Raw genomic sequence first — 17,500 nt, forward strand, 5'->3', positions numbered from 1 at the left:
CTGCAGCTTTAAACCATGTCTCAGTAACAGCATATCTGTGCACATTCTTCAAGGTGAGGAGAGCTTGGAGGGACTGGAGCCTCTTGTTCAGACTTCTGCATTTTTCAGTAAAACCTTTAGATTTCCTTGGGTGATTTGGCTATGTTCATAGGTTAATAGGTTCATAGGAGATTACTAGGCTAATACCTTAAGAGCCCTTACAAGCCTAGCCAATATAACCCAATGAGCATAACATTGGCGAAATTCTTGGCTAGGCTTATAAGGGCCTCCATGCCAATAACCTAGTATCATGCTATGAACCAATTATACCCAACATATATGGCCCCTATAGGCAAAAGGATGGCATGGATTTGTGCCTATGCACTGAATATCTTACAGATTTCCCCTGTCCATAAGAGACATAGAAACTACCCCAGGTGTGACTTATAGATTTCCCCATCCATTGATCCAAATTGCTTTTGAAGACGGCTAGGCAAAAGTACTGCTTAATGTGAATAGAAAGCCTATTTTAAAGAAGGAGCAATCTCTGAGACACATATTTGTCTATCCAGCATGTTTTATTTGAGTCGCTGACTACATTTATGTCTCTAGATCAGGTGACCCCCATGCTGCTTGACTTGCGGATGTGTGGCAGCTCCATCAGGGCTGGATGTTTGAGTGCTTCACAGGTCAGGCATAGGTCACCCCTTAGTAACTGGTAGGAGATAGAGTAAAGGGATAAGGTTTTTATTCTATCCATATAGGACATGTTGTTTACACCCTGTATTTTTTTTTTATTTTGTAATGAACCTCTGTGTTCACTCCAGTTGCTGTAACTGCCTGGTTAAGTATATGCCAAATGGCACATTATTGGTCTAATGAAGACTGAGTGCAGCAGGACTATAATTTTGTTGGCTCTGGATGCCATACATTTACTTATAAGTTATGTCACACAAAAGTACTTCCTCACCACTGTGGACACATGGTTGTCAAAGTTCAGGCTACTATCAATCTGTGTACCTAGATCTCAAACCTCTGAGTCTACAGTTAGTGGTGTGCTATTGATGCTGTAATTTACAGGGGGTACTTCACTTCCCAAAGGGTATGATAATGCATTTTTTGCACTTATTTTTTGGCACAAATCATTGGTCTGATTTGGACCCTCCTGCAGGATATCTGCATGGTTGCCCCCAGCCTCCAGTGCAGTCGGCAAACATTGTCATCCAGAGGCCTTCCAAATTAGCCTTGACTTCTGAGAAGTATATTCCAAAAAAAGTGTGCTCCCAGCATGGAACCCTGTGCACACCACTAGTAACTGGCCTCTTGCTGGATCTGGATTCACCCACTGTAACCACATGTGTCCTGTCCATGAGCCAAATGGTTATCCATCTGGTGATGTACGGATTTATGTCCAGTTTTTTGAGTTTATTTGTAATGCCTGAGTGGGGAATTAGTTAAGTCAAGTTGAGGTAGGTGGTATGTGCTGTTTTACCCTCATCCATGGCCTTAGTGACTTTCTCAAAGAAATCTACCAGATTCAGTAGGCATGACTTGCCCTTGGCAAAGCTGAAATGGGTCAGGTCCAGTGTTTGGAGGTTTCCTTTGTCTTTATTTATTTGGCCCATGATTATTCTTTCCATGGCTTTACATATAAGGCCAGTCAAACGTATGGGTCTTTAATTTCATGAGTCAGTAGATCACCCCCTTTTATGCAGAGGGATGGCTATTACTGTCCTCCACTCTATCAGGACAAAGCCATTTCAGATGCTGTGGTTAAAGAGAGATCCAAACAGGCCTGATAAATCCTCATTTAAGCCAGTTAAGAGGCAACCTGGTATTGTGTCATGTTTTTAGCTTTATAGATCTCAGTGGCAACTGGTTCTTTGGTGATAATTGGTAGTGGAGTAGTGGAGGGTACTTCTTAGGGGAAAACTGGGGGTGAAGAGGATGTGAAATCTGACCAGAATTTGTTGGGAGATTTGTCAGTTTGGCATTACCTAAAAAGGCTCCATGGGAGAGCACAATGTTTTAACCTATATCTGAAAGCCTAAACGTGATGGATACAGATCATCCTTGACAAAGCAAAATGGTTTGTTAACCATGTTCCCCTATGGTAACAAATAGTGTATCTCCCTGGAATGACACCAAAATTTAGTCAATTATTAAAGTCACTCATCTTTTGTACTCTGGCACCATCGTTAGTGAATTTAAAATTCTGCTCAGTGCTAGGCACATGCACGCCTAAGACTCAGTCTGAGTGCCCCATAATGTCTCTCTACATATAGTCTAGGGAGGTACATCTTAGGTCATTTACACCTACATGTACTTTGACTGCATCATACCAGTATCTGTGGTGTAATGACTTCAGTGCATGTACAACTTGAAAAATCCTGGACCCTGATAGGCAAATGAACATTATTTTCTCCTTGTTAGCCTGGCGACTGGGGCATCAGTATATCGTAAAATGGATTCCCCTATGACTACAGTCCTGGGTAGTGTATTGGCTTGGCAGTTGATGCTCCACTGGGTGTGACTGTATGTGCAATGTTACCTATTGTTTCTGTTGAGTGTTTTCTGGTTTGCTGAGGATAGTTTATGCTTGTGGAACATCAGGGAGGTCTTTGGAGTTTGGGAAGATTGCAGTTAAGTGCTTCAGCATAAGAAAGTCTATGTCTGTGTGGATCATAAAGTGTGTGGTGGATGTGTAGTGTATGTGTCTCTTACAACCAGATTGTTATTATGAGTGTTTGTATGTCAGAGTTTTACCTCCAGAGACATGGTGTATATATGTCTCTTGCATACTGTATTTATTTTGTAGAGGATTAAATGGTTGTCAGTGAATATTAGACAATTGTTACATTGTCTCAGTATTCTCATATCCAACAAACTGGCTGCTGTGATATTGGAAAAGTGCATATCCACGATGTCAGATCCTTTACTGGGTGAACTACTAGGGTGCAGTGCACAAGTGGTTAGTAGTTGGTTGACTAAGGGTGCTTTGGGGACAAGATATTAGACAAGGATAATACTAAACTCAAGGGTCAGTGCTGCTCAACATGCAAACTAGCTGGTTTATGCTACTCATTGAGCAAAGTAGCTGCTCCACACTCACAGAGTTAATGATACCGTTTCAGAGCTGGTTTTATACAGAACATGTGTTTTTTTAACTGTCAGTGTCTATACAGAGTACTACTAACACAACCTCATGATGAGCAGCAGGTGTGCAAATTCACCAAATTTATGCAGGCACTTAAAACAGAGGAAACTGACTTCTAAGTCATCTGGCCAATAAAATGATTACACTTACAGCTTTCTTATGTATTTCCCAACTTAGATAGACTAGGCTACCACCTACTGCTAATAGATGTAATACCCGCTCCTCGTAATGTAAAAACACAAACAAAGATTGCATCAGAGTGTGTTGCTACAACAAAACAACTTAAACAAACTACTTGGAAAAAGCAATTTCAAACATTAGGTACCTTTAAAACTATTTAAAGGAAAAATCAACAAATAAATCAAAAATAAAGTAGTAGTACCCTAAAACAGTTAAATGGAGTGTAAAACAATACAATAAATCTATCTGCCAAGGATGGAGCAGGATTAATTCAGGATCTCCTCAGAGTGTGGTAAGGGTGCCAAGGAGATGGGAGCTCTAGGAAAATGATCAGGGGACAATTTGACGTAAGGCAGGTTTACTCAAGAGCAATACTATTTTGCTGGGTGGCACTCAGTATTATGGATATGCGTAAAACAATGTGTTGGAAAAGTAAATAGTTTACACAACATAAAATAGCAATAAAAGAGGGGAGGGAGAGACTCTGGACCTCAGATTACCATAAGGGGCAGAAGCCAGAGACACAGACTTTCCAAACCAATGAAAAAAGGTGGGAGGGTTAGGGAAACCCTTAGGTGGGTTAGAATTTCAGAAACTTTAACTTAATGTCTCAGTGGGAGCTGGGACAGACACAAGGAACATGGAGCAAACAATAGCAAAGTAAATAGAAAGATACTGGGATGCATCTGTAACCAAGTACATGATAAGCAGAATATAAGACAACACTAGCAGCAAAACTGTAATATAAGCAGTGGTGAAAACACTGAAGCACGCATTCTTCAACAAAATTCAGAATATTGCCACTATTGAGAACCCACCACAGACTACATTACCAGACTATGCAGAAATTTACCAGCAACAGTACTTATGAAAAAAAATGCAGTAATAAATGACTAAATAAGGCTCAAATCTGGTAGTAGTTCTCAGTTCTACTACAATTATGAATGAAACTACAAGACTAAAGCACCAGACAGGGTTCAAAATATGAATAATTAGCTTTTTACCAAGTAAATCTACTTTGAAAAAAAAATGCAGTAATAAATGAGTAAATGAGGCTCAGATCTGGCAGTTGTTCACAAATCTGCCACAACTGTGAAAGACATTACAAGACTAAGACCACTATAGGGTTCAAAATACAAACAGTTAGTTTTGAGTAATAGTTCTACTTATGAAAATAGAGTGTAGTATTATTTATTTATTTATTTTATTTTACATCTGTTGACCAGGATTAGTCTGACTGAGCTGAATAGCACTTTTTCAGAAAAGGCCCAGGGGAAAAAAACCTCCAATACATTGCACAGTATAATAAAAATTACAGAAGCAATATTACAAAAAGGTAGCAGAAGCAATTAAGATTAACAAAATATAAACAATTAAAAAATCATTTACAAGTCATAGTTTAAATGATGACAATGAGAGTAAAGATGTATTCTTATAGTCTTGAAGTGATAATTCATTATAAGTTACTATCAGGTGTAGATACAGAGGAGATATTTAAGAGAGAAGAGTTGGGCTAAAGTGTAAAAAATTGAGGCTTAAAAGTGTCAGAGGTTGGCATTGTCAGGAGGGGTAGAAGGTGTTAACAGTAAGAGAGTTGAAGATGATAATAAAAGTTTGTGGTCTGATAATGGGCAGTTTGGGGATGGGGGGACTGTTTATGGTGGGTCAGTACAGAGGCAGGACCAGAGAGTTTTTAGTTGTTCTTTAGCAAATGCTTTGAATTGTTTAGGTTGATATAGTAACCTAATTTGTAATGGAAGTTTGTCCCATGCGATGGTAGGATGGTAGCTATAGAGGTTGCATCCAATATTAGTCTTAGGTTTATAGACAAGTAGTAGGTCTTGGTCTGAGCTGTGGAGTGATCTAGTTGGAGAGTAGTGAGATATAAAGGAGGATATGTTTGGACAACAGAACGGCTGGTATAGGATAGAGTGTATAATCTGAAACTGAGAGAAAAGTATAAGGTTAGGTACTTCCAGCCAGTTTAAGTGAGACGCAGTGATGGGTTTTATAATTATGTTGTGCGGAGAATCTGGCTACCTTGTTATAGGCTGAGTCGTGTTTAGCTAGGAGTGTGGCATTAAGGTTTGTGAGTATTTGAGAACCATATAGTAGGCTGGGTATTAGGTAGGTATGAGAGATGGTTACTTTAGCTTTGGAAGTGAGGAATTTTTTGTTTCTTTATAGAAGGCCTAGTTTCTAATGGGTCTTTCTAATAAAATTGTTGATGTGTAAGTCAAGTTTAAGTTGATCATCTATAGTGACACCTAAGAGTTTGCTGCTAGGTTCAGCTACTATTGGAGTCTTATTGAGAGACAGTATAGAGAAGGTATTTTTAAGATGGTTAAGATTTTTCAGGAGAAAGCGCAAGAGTTTGTTTTTTTTAGGGTTCAAGATTAGTTGGTTATTGATGAGCCAGGTTTCCACTGGTGTAAAATAATGTATAAATGAAGCTAAAATCTTGCAGTAATACTCAATCTTCCTGTAACTCCAACTAAAGCTGCAAGACTAATATTGTAGAAGAAGCTAAAGAAATGCAGACAATTAACTTCTTTGGCTAAAACGCTAAAAAAAAGCAAAAAAGTACAAAAAAGATATCAACACATATTCCACTATAGGTACAACTTAAAATAATTATGCAGAATTTAAATAAAAGTTTTTTTCTTCCCTTTTGATGAACGTGTGAGTGTGTGTGTGTGTGTGTGTGTGTGTGTGTGTGTGTGTGTGTGCGCGCATGCACACCTGTGTGTGTACATGAGTGCATGTTTGTGTGCATTTGTCTATGTGCGTATCTAGATGTGAGTAGATGCTTGTATGTGTGTGCATGTGCGTGTGTGTGTGCGGCACGAAAGAGAGCCCAAGTGTGTGTAGTAGGGGTGTGTGTGTGTGTGTGTGTGTGTGTGTGTGTGTGTGTGTGTGTGTGTGTGTGTGTGTGTCTGTGTGCATGTGCATGTGTGCGGCACGAAAGAGAGCCCAAGTGTGTGTAGTAGGGGTGTGTGTGTGTGTGTGTGTGTGTGTGTGTGTGTGTGTGTGTGTGTGTGTGTGTGTGTGTGTGTGTGTGTGTGTGTGTGTGTGTGTGTGTGTGTGTGTCTGTGTGCATGTGCGTGTGTGCGGCACGAAAGAGAGTCCAAGTGTGTGTAGTAGGGGTGTGTGTGTGTGTGTGTGTGTGTGTGTGTGTGTGTGTGTGTGTGTGTGTGTGTGTGTGTGTGTGTGTTTTTTTGTTTGTATGCATGTGTACATTTTCATACTGCTGAAAATTAATCGTAGTCCCAAACTGGATAAGTTATGGCAGAAAGAGGTTTAACAGAATACCAACAAGATTTGTGAGAAATTATGATCAAAGTCTTTGGTAATTATTGCCCAGAAGTTATACAACAGTAGGTAGAAACAGATGCTTTTCATATCCTCAGCTGTCAGTAAAAAAAAGCTATTATGTTGTGAACAATAGATGACAGTTTTGTCAATTTTTGGAATAAATTGCAGCTAGGATGGGTAGTAGTTATTTAGTTTCAAATTCACAGACCGCTTTGGTAGAAAGAAGCCTTGAGAAAAAATGATTGCTTCATTGTTCCTCATCAGGGATGTGCCTGTTCCTACTAGGCATAGAACTAAGCTATAATAGAGCATGGCAAGACATACGAAGAGACAAGTCAGAAGAATCAATAGTGTCTTCTCTACATTTTTTTGTGTTTGCTTTAGGTTATTCTGAAAAGTCGAGTATTGATCTTTTCTTCAGAGTTAGAATTCAAAGGGAAATTCTTACTAACCAATACCTCAGACAACTGAGGAATGTATTGTAATGCATACCTTGTCTTGGAAGTTGATTATTGTCAAACTTTTTATGTCATATTTTACATCAGATAGTCCTGACATTTTTTTGCTGATCACTCAAAAGTATACACTTGCTGGGAGTGTTGCAAGTTCAAACAGTGCTGAGTGCAGTTGCACGTACAGTACTGTTTATGCAAAGGGAGTAATTCCCATTTCCTCTTAGTTTAACAAATGTGGAACTGATTTCAACAAGAGAAGTAGTTGAAGGTGCGTGAAGAGCTTTGCCTGCATGAAAGGCAGGTATGAATTCCACTTTGAATACATTTTTTTAATTCAAGTGGAATTCAAAGTCCTGCGATTCAAAGCTGTATCATAAAACCAAATAGCTGCAGCTATGGAAGATCTGAATTATGTCTAATTTGCAATGCTGTCATCTGAGTTAAGTAACTATATAATATGCAATTTCTTTGAAATACACAGTTTATTTTTTTCTTTAATGTAGTTCTTCTAGCTGGTAATGTCACAAATGATATTTAGAGAATGCCACCCACTGGATGTTAACATAGAGATATCTAAGAATCCTTCATTTTCCATTCTGATGGCTCATTTCTTACTGCCTGCCCCTCGATGACTATTTTACCTGAAATCGTATTTCTTCCTAAGTGCAGTTGCTTGTTTCAAACCCTTGCTGTCACTCAGAATGCAATGTTACATTCTTGTTATTCATGTCTGGCACTTGCTATTCTGCTGGTTTATGTTCTCTTCTCTGTCTGAACTATTAACACATCGCTTGAGTGATTAGCAGTGCTTTCTTTCTTCCACCTCTGCTAACACTTTCTGTTGTGTTTAACTTCCATCCAAACCCAGTAATTAACTTGGTGTTGCAGCTTCTGTGCTATTTTTAAATTTCTACTTGCTCTAAGTTATTGACTTTCTAATATTGTCTTCACTGCTGCAAATTCTTCATACACCATCAAATGTACAGCTACTTAGCACTATCATAGCAACTCTCAAACATGGTTACACTGTTACACATATCTGATAATGGATCGTTGGAATGCATGTAATACACTGTACATTGTTTTTCCCTTGTACATCACTGTGTGAATGCCCTACTTGTCTTTGTCTTTTTGGTAATGCTTACTGTAATTATTTTCCCTCTCTGACAGATACTGAGGCACAAATGCACATATTATGTGTAATTTGTATTTCATGTACTTAGTATATCTTATTCTTTTAACTATCACAAATAAATATAAGTTGTATCAAGAAATGTATTCAGAATGTGTTATAATTCTGCATGTTTGGAAAATAAAGTTAGCTCTCCTAATAAATGTATAGTCAAATTCAATAAAACATACATGGTACTTTTCTATCGTGTGCCCATCATGGCAGAACAACGTTTTAGATTCAGTAGGTGCCGTGTAGAGACGCCCACAACACAGTGGCATGCTAGTTACAACATAAGCATCTGCATTGCATGCTAATCAACCAATCTAAAACAATGGAGCTATTCAACAAACTATAAAACAACCATATAGACTCAGCTGGTTTTCCCTATGAATTCCAAAACCTTTTGGAATAAGGACACGGAAAGCAGTCTAAGAAGAAAGAATGTTAGGGGCTGCCTCTGCTTTAATTCTTCTGTATGTGCAACACGCTGAAGCCTATGCTGCTGCTGTCAATAGACCTAGACCAAGAAGGAGAAGAGTTTTCAGGCCCCATTAAACTTTTCACCACCTACATGAAGTGGAAATTGTAGAACACTACAGGGTGGATAGAGACACAGTACAAGAACTCTGCAACCTCTGTTGTCCTCAACTCAGAGCCAGGGCAAACTGAGGGGAATCCATCCCAGTGGAGGCAAAGATATGTGTAGTACTCAGAATCTTATCTACCGGTACCTTTCAGAGACCAGCAGGGGACATGCTGGCGGTGTCACAGAAATCAGCATCCAGGATCCCCCATCAATTCCTGAATGTTATGCTCCAACATGCCAGTGACCACATATATTTTCTCTGTACTCCTAAGGAGAGGGCTAGAAATATGCAGCAGTTCTACCATGTAGCACACTACCCTGACGTACTGGGTGCATAGACTGCACACATTTAGAAATTAAGGCACAATCCAGGGATCAGGGTAGCCTCTACATAAAAAGAAAGGGCTACCACTCTGTTAACTCCTAACTCATGTGTAATGCCAAGGAAATCATCTTCAGTGTGTGTGCTGGCAACCCTGGCAGTTACCATGAGTCACATATCTGGCACACCTCCCATGTGAACCAGATGTTCGTTGGGGGATATCCCTCAAGACCATTTACTGGGGATGCAGGTTATGCACTGGAACCGTGACTGATGGCACCCATTAGAAATGCACACCCACCCACCGAAGAATGCCATAATGAGGTACATGCTCAAACCAGAAACATCATATCATAGAGTGTATGTTTAGGCTGCTGAAGTCATGGTTCCAGTGCCTAATTACTGTACATCTGGGGAGCCCTGCAGTACAATCCATGGACGTGGAATGAAATAGTCACAGTATGTGCCATGCTACATAACATCATTCTAAGAAAACAGCTTCAGCAGGATCAGCAAGGGAAAGGACCACACATCCCACCACCAATCCCAAGGGTGCAGCAGCCACAGGCAGATGAGAAGTCAGAAAGGGAGCCACCAGCTGCTGTGGATGTAGGCAGACATAGGCATGCTCAATATGCCCTTACACTGGATAAGAGAGAAAGCACAGCACACTCGCTCACCACTTAGTGGCCTAAAACCTTCCTCCTATGCATGTACATATACTAATAGTGATGCCAGGAAACTCTCACAACCTTTACCTCCCAATGAATTGGCTGTGTACTGCTTGCATCAGACAGAGTCATCCCTGAGCTAAAACTGTGGCAAGCCTTGAACCTGGAGTGCATTGTGTAATAATATGAATGAGTCACATATCCCTGTATTTCATTACTTGGTAATTTAAGTGAGTAAAAGGTGGGAGCTTTGTACAGTACTGACTTTAACATGTGACAGTAGGGACATATTTGACTTACATGTGTTGTCTGGATGCAAAAAGGACAGCAACAATAGCAACATATCTTTGTTTGTGCCATAACAGAAATGCAGCTTTGCTCCCCCACCTCCAAATGAACAGACAAATGACATACTTGGCTAACAAAGCAACTTTGAAAAGATAAAGTGCTCTCAAATGATCTGTCCCTGAAACATATCTACAGATTTAATACAAGGTATTCCATGTAAAGGTATTGCAAATCATATATACCTGTGAAATGCCCTGAAAAACTTGCCTGTGCCATCAGTACACTTCTAAATAATGCATACCTCATGAAGACGATCCTACGCCTTAAACACATGTCCTACATGGACAGACTCAAAAAAATCCAGCTATTCTCTGTCTCATATCATCTACTAAGAGGGGATCTCTGCTTGACTTACATGTCTGACCCAGCTTTGTTAGAAATGCTACATCTAAAGAAATCCCAATCCCTCCGCACCACATACTCCAGAGACCTCAACCTCATTACCACAATCAACAGGACATGCTGGAGGGACAGGTTCATAATCCAGAGACTACCCATGCTCTGGAATAGACTTCCTATAGATGTTAAGCTGAGCACCTCACTAGCCCTCTTCAAGCGAAATCTTGATGAGTGGATGGGTAATAGAAAGTTCACCTTGGGGATCACTCCAGTGGCTCTACTTGATAGAGGCACTGGGAACTAATTACGGGCAGCACAATGCCAGACACTTCTATGGGCTAGGCTTGTAAAGGCCCCGGGGCCATTAGTCTAGTACACACCTATGATCCTATGAACCTAGACAGATAAAAGTACAAAGGCCTGTGCTAATCAATATATATATATATATATATATATATATATATATATATATATATATATATATATATATATATATATATATATATACTATTAAACAGGTTATTCATAATTACATGTAAGCATATGCAGTATGTAGCTGACAAAATGCAGGCATACCTTCTCAAAATCTTTAATCCTCTGTGCAGATATATCCCAAAGTAATAGCCTCTCATTTATGTTCACCACATAAACATTTCTGCTCGCCTTCAGTTTCCCTAGCTATACGGTTGACTTGTGGTGTAAATTTGGGGCTGTCAGTGCAGTGAAGATGCAAATAAAGTATGAAGTCATTAGAATTGCTGAATCCCAAATCCTTCCCTCCATGTATCTAATGTAAACATAGTGCAGGCACTCCCTCAATGTTTGTTTTAATAGATTGCAACTGTGAATGATCACTGGTTGGGAGTAGGTAAATGCAACAGTAAAGCAGACTGCTCTACATTCAGTGGTTGTATCTTGTTAGACGTACAAAGTGTTGGATGTACTTTTGTCAATGTTGGAAATTCAAGTAAGCAGCACACAATTCACAAATTCTGTTCATTAACATGTTACCTCCCTTGCATTTGTTGGCAAATGTCTTTTTTTTCCTTGTAATTTTTTCATTATTTTTGTATTATTTTTGGCCAGTGTTTGTGCAATGCAGTGCTTAGTGAAATCATGGGAATGGAGGAAATGAATGGCTGGTTTGGCTGTACTTATGTCATTTCAGCAAAGTGTGACAGTCTACAAACTGGACAACTGGATCACACAGGAAGCAGACAGGACCCAGACAACCAAAAATAGAAACCAGATACATTCAATTAATTCTGTTGGTGCACCGTACAAACCCACTAAGCGGCATTGTGCAGTGGATAGCACAGAGATCTTAAGAATGATTAGTGAATTAGGGAATGTCATGTAACTAGTCCTGTGGCAGCAGGTGTAGGTGTAGGGCTGGAATACAGATGCCCCTGGGTTCTAGTACATGGTGTCCAACTTTTTTTTTTTTTACTGTTGTTACTTTGCAGTTTATAGCAATGAACTGAAACATGAACAGGTATTATTTCAACTGTCTTGTGGTAACAGCTGTAAGAGTAGGACTGCCATACACAGATCCTGGGTTCTAATACATGATATTTCACACACTTTTACTGTAGTTCCACTTATTACAACACTTTAGATAGTGGAGCTGATACTAATTATATACATGAGGGATGACACACTATTATTTTGTTTATTTATTATGTATTATCAGATTTATTATCAGATGTATGACTGAGGCTATAATGTGTATTATATTTCTGTAAGTATAATTCTGCTATCTGGACTTGCATGTTCTTCACATTTGCCTAAGACACATACAGAACTGCCTCTATATCCAATTTCCTTGTCAGGTCACACATATACATGTGCAACAGTGCACACTGTCACCTGCATTTATGTATGATGCCTGCCTATGTCTAAGCAGCACTTCACCTGTGGAAAGGATGGAAAAGCAGTCTTGTGGAAGTAAATGTTTTGGCCCTTATGCCTAGGTTTTAATCCCACAGTGTAAAAATCAATTTTTTCATTCCTCACTGCTTGCCACTGTTGCTCTCCGTGCCCCATTGTGCAAATGCTTTGCCCAGTTGTGTGCACTCCAGTAAACATGGTAACTGGATTTGTCAAGAAAGCATCAGTCTCCATTGCTCTAGGTCGGCTTGTAGACATGGCTGGCATTATTGGGGAAGGTGCCAGGTTTAGGGCACAGAGTTGGGGTGTCCAGGAGTCCAGGATATTTACTGGACTCCTAGTAAAGCACCACAGCCAAGGCATCTACAGGGGGACTATTCTGGCTCCCGGTAAAGTCTGAGGCATGGGATAGTTTAGCCAGTAGGATAGCAATGGCACTGAATACAGCCTGGGTTAAACTATCCCATGCCTCAGACTTTACCGGGAGCCAGAATATTCCCTCTGTAGAAGCATGCATGCATTAATCTGTAGCACCAACCAGCTGTAAGAGTCCAATATCACACTTTAGTCAGAGATTGTGGGTTCAAATACCACAATTCACAACTATACCGTACTGTTATTTCTTCAATAATATTTACATTAAATTAAAACCTCTATACCAGTGGCACAAATGCCTTGCTGGAAACTAATCTGTATAACTGGAACATGCATATGTGCAATATATGCACATTCCAAGGATTATTCAAGCAATCTGTGTATATCTGTTAGACTTAAACGTAAAACTTTAGATAATAGAGTGGTATAATTGTATTAATGTATTGTATGTCAAATGTGATGGTACTAATCTTATCTCTTTTTTTTAACTCTCACCCCAACCCTTATCTCTCTTTTTTATTTTATTTTCTTTATTTTATTTTATTTTATTTTTAAAAATATGTTTATTGTACTATTATTTTATTTTATTTTATATTGTTTATTTTATTTTATAAATAAGTTTTTATGTTATTTTTATTTTATTCAATTCATTTTTTTTCTTTTTCATTTTTAATATGTGTTGTCAAAATGTGTCCATGTTATCCATGTGTACCACATCACTATATGCTTCACAGCACAGTGAGATAGGCCAGCCCCATTGGATCAGTCTTCCTTGCTCCACCAGCTGCAGCACCAATTCCCAGCACATCTGGGAGCAAACCTAGCAGCACAGCCTCTGCTGCCTTTGCATTACCTGCACCCTAAGGTAGTCCTGCCCTGGAGGCTGGCCCAGAGGTACCCTTCAGGAGCAGTGGCAGAGGTGGTGATTTCATCACCCACAGTGATTTGCCAGGAAAGGTTCATGGGATGGTACCACGCACCATCGGTGCATGCCTACGCTGGCTAGAGAGGCTGCACTCCCTCATATTGTGCACTAGGAGAAGGAGGAGGAGACATCAAGCACTCCACCCACCTGCAGAATAAGGTGATAGTGATGACAGTCCAGTGGGTCAGGACTCAATTCTCACTGTTACCTCACTTGACACCCATGAGCCCAGGTTGTTCCCACCCTCACCCCAATCATGGTGCCCCCCAACCTTTTGTGTCCATCATCATTCCTGTCTCTTATCTTGTTTGTCTTGTCTGTCTGCAGTTGTTATCTTGCCTAGCCAATTTACCTGACCCAGACATACCTACATCCCTTCTGCAACATTCCTCTCTCTCTCAAATAAAAAATAAATGAGTACCTGTCCTACAAAAAAAAAAATAATAGTCCCATACATAGCTCTTCATTTCACACGTATGTTTTCTTGACACACTTGATTTGGTCCAATTGGCTATATGATATGATTGCATTGTGGTCAACCATCTCTCTGGAGGTGTCAGTACAAATTTAGCTAATATCCTGCACATATTTTCAGTTTATACTGTTAAGGAAATGCATAGCTATGGTTCTTTCCTACCACCCTCCTGCACATTCCTGTCCTGATTTCCCTTTGTTCTTTCCCTTTCTTACTCCCCATTTCACCACTTTAATCTTGTCAAAAATAGAATCACACACAACACTCATAAGTTGCTGCAACAGCATTGGATCCCTTCAGTTTTTGGGCTCCATGTTTGTGCGGAGATGCACATCACACACCAATGGACAGCAACGGTGATTGGAGGAAAAATGATGCAGTTACCTGCTTGCAATGCCACTTAACCCTGCTGCATTATGCCAATACACACAACTGAAAAAGTACATGAATTCCAACTCGCCACTCGAAACAACTCTATATTTTATTTTAAGTGCGTTAAAATATCAGTACACTTTTCGTCAAGGCCACTGCCCTAACTTCTTCAGAAAAAACGGATAAACATCAAATAACCGCCATTTATAGTAATATTATAACAATCTTTAATTAATCAATTTACTCCCTTAAAGACACAAAACATGATTCAGACAAACATACCCTATCTAGTATAACCTCGGTATTCAAATTGTCATAATTTTAAAAGAAATTTAAAAACAATAAACTGAATCTGTACTCATAAAATGATATACACGAATATAACTATATATACACACAAATATATGTGTGTACCTATAGTCCTATTCGGGTACATCTAAAAGTATATATGTATATACTCATATCAAAAGCAATGCAGTTATTAATAATTGATAATTTGTTAAATGCTAAAAATATGGCATTAAATCCTCATAAAAGGCACATATCGAGAGACCATAACATTTGATAATAACATTAATGCATAAAAAATATATAAATATATATATGTATGTATAATAAATAATACATACATATGTATACAATAAAGTAAAAATGCATGTAAGTAAATACAAAAATAAAAACAAAAATACACCACAGCCAAGAATAAATGTCCAAACAGATGAAGTGCATGAAAATGTAAAATAATAGAAAGTGTGTATATACATACATATAAAATAATATATACATGAATCTGTATATATACACACATACCCATAACGTTTAATAAAACAAATCTCTACTTTATTGATTATTTAATTTATTCCATTTAATTTATTTTATTTTATTTTATTTTATTTTATGCTGGATAATCAATCATTTTATTTTATTTTATTTTGTTTTATTTCATTCGTGTTATCATATTTTGTTACCTAATTAGGTTTTTTAACCTTAAAATACACATAATAGAGCTTATTTCATTAATGCCTGGATATTGGCAGGCATTTGTCCTGAGCTGCCATAAAAGTTCCTTCCTCTCCAGTTTCAAAGACTCCGGTCCTCCCCTTCTATCTTTCTCTAATTGCTCAATAACCCTAAATTTAAATTCATGGCCATTGAACTCACTAGTATGTCTAGCTAGTGCATTTTCTAACTTATTTCTATCAATACAGTAAATATGCTCGTATATTCTTTCACTAAGCTTTCTATCAGTTTTACCGATGTAGAAAGCTGGACAGTGTATACATTTAGCTAGATATACTACTTGTTTGCTGCTGCAGTTAAACCTTCCATTGGACTTGTATTTCAAGCTACCTATTTTAAACTTACAGCCTTCATCAATGTATTTACAAACCCTACACATATTACACTTAAACATCCCCTCTTTAGTGGTAAATCTTTGACTATTAGCTTGTAAAATTTCTTTCAAGTTGTTACCACGCTTAAAGATAATTTTTGGTCTCCCTGAGAATAAATCTCTAAGGTGGTGATCACTCATCAGGAACTCCCAGTTTTTCATAATAATGTTCGTTATTCTATGGGAGTCTATATTGAAAGTACATATAAACCAATTGGTGTTAATCAGTTCTTTATTTACACTAGGCGCCATACTCCCTCCTTTTACCTTGTTCAGTATTGGCACGTAGTGTCCTATAAGTCTTTTATGTTGCACTTCCTTAACAATGTCTTGAAGAAAATGTAAAGGGTAACGGCTCTCTTGAAAGAAATTAATCATCAAAGTACATTCTTCTTCAAACTCTTCATCTTTAGTTGTCATTCTAGCTGCCCTAACTAGCTGTCCCTTGACCACAGATCTCTTCTGGTATATAGGGTGACAGCTAGTATAATGCAAATACGTATTGGAATATGTATTTTTCCTGTAAATTTTGGAAATAGACATCCTATCATCATACTCCTTTCTTAGATCCATGTCAAGGTATGCTATCCTATCCTTACTAGAACTAGACGTAAATTTAAGGAAATCAGTACTAGTGTTGAACAATTCCAACATATCACTAAGTTCAACATCTGTTCCCTGGAATAATATAAATATATCGTCCAGAAAACGTGTGTAGAACAATATTTTATCTCCAAAGTCGGGACTGTTCAACACAAAAGCCCTTTCCCAATATGCCATTAATAGGTTCGCCAGTCCTGCTCCACATGGGGAGCCCATTGCGACTCCAATTTTTTGGTGGTAAATGTCATTATTAAACATTACATAATTGTAGGAAAGGACTGTATCTATCAGTTCTTCCACTAGTTTAATTTCACTAGTAGATGCATCCAATAGTCTTAACATACATGAAACCCATTCAATCCCAACATCATGCGGGATGGAGGAGTACAAGTCCTTTACGTCCACCGTAACAAAAACACTATCAGCACGGAACTCTAAGTTGTTAATAGCTTGTAAAAATTACCAAGAATCTTTTGAAATTTAACACTCACTTTTAATATATTTCTGTAAAATTGTATCCACTACCTTAGCACACGTGTAAGTAATACTGTCCCTCCCATCCACCAAAGGTCTCATGGGTGGGTTACTCAGACATTTATGCACTTTAGGGATTCCGAAAAGAACCGTAACTCTAGGTGCTGGCTGCTGTAAATAAAAGTATAAGCTTTTATCAATTCTAGCTTTAATATAAAGTTCCTCTATTAAAGCTGAAACCTTTCTATATGCCCCATACATCTCACTCGTAGAGGCTCTTACATAAGTATCACTGTCCAAGATGTTTAACATTCTAGTGTTATAGTCATTGGTAATACACAGCTACACATGTACTATAAAGAATATATGTTATTGCATTATCAATAAAATAAAAGTATTTAAAATTATTTGATAGACCTGGATTCAAACCCAGTACCATCTGAGCCCCAAAAGGAATGTATCAATCA

The sequence above is a fragment of the Protopterus annectens genome, chromosome 2.part1 (genome assembly GCF_019279795.1).
Source record: "Protopterus annectens isolate FY-2018-M chromosome 2.part1, PAN1.0, whole genome shotgun sequence".
In the NCBI taxonomy this organism is placed as follows: Eukaryota; Metazoa; Chordata; order Ceratodontiformes; family Protopteridae; genus Protopterus; species Protopterus annectens.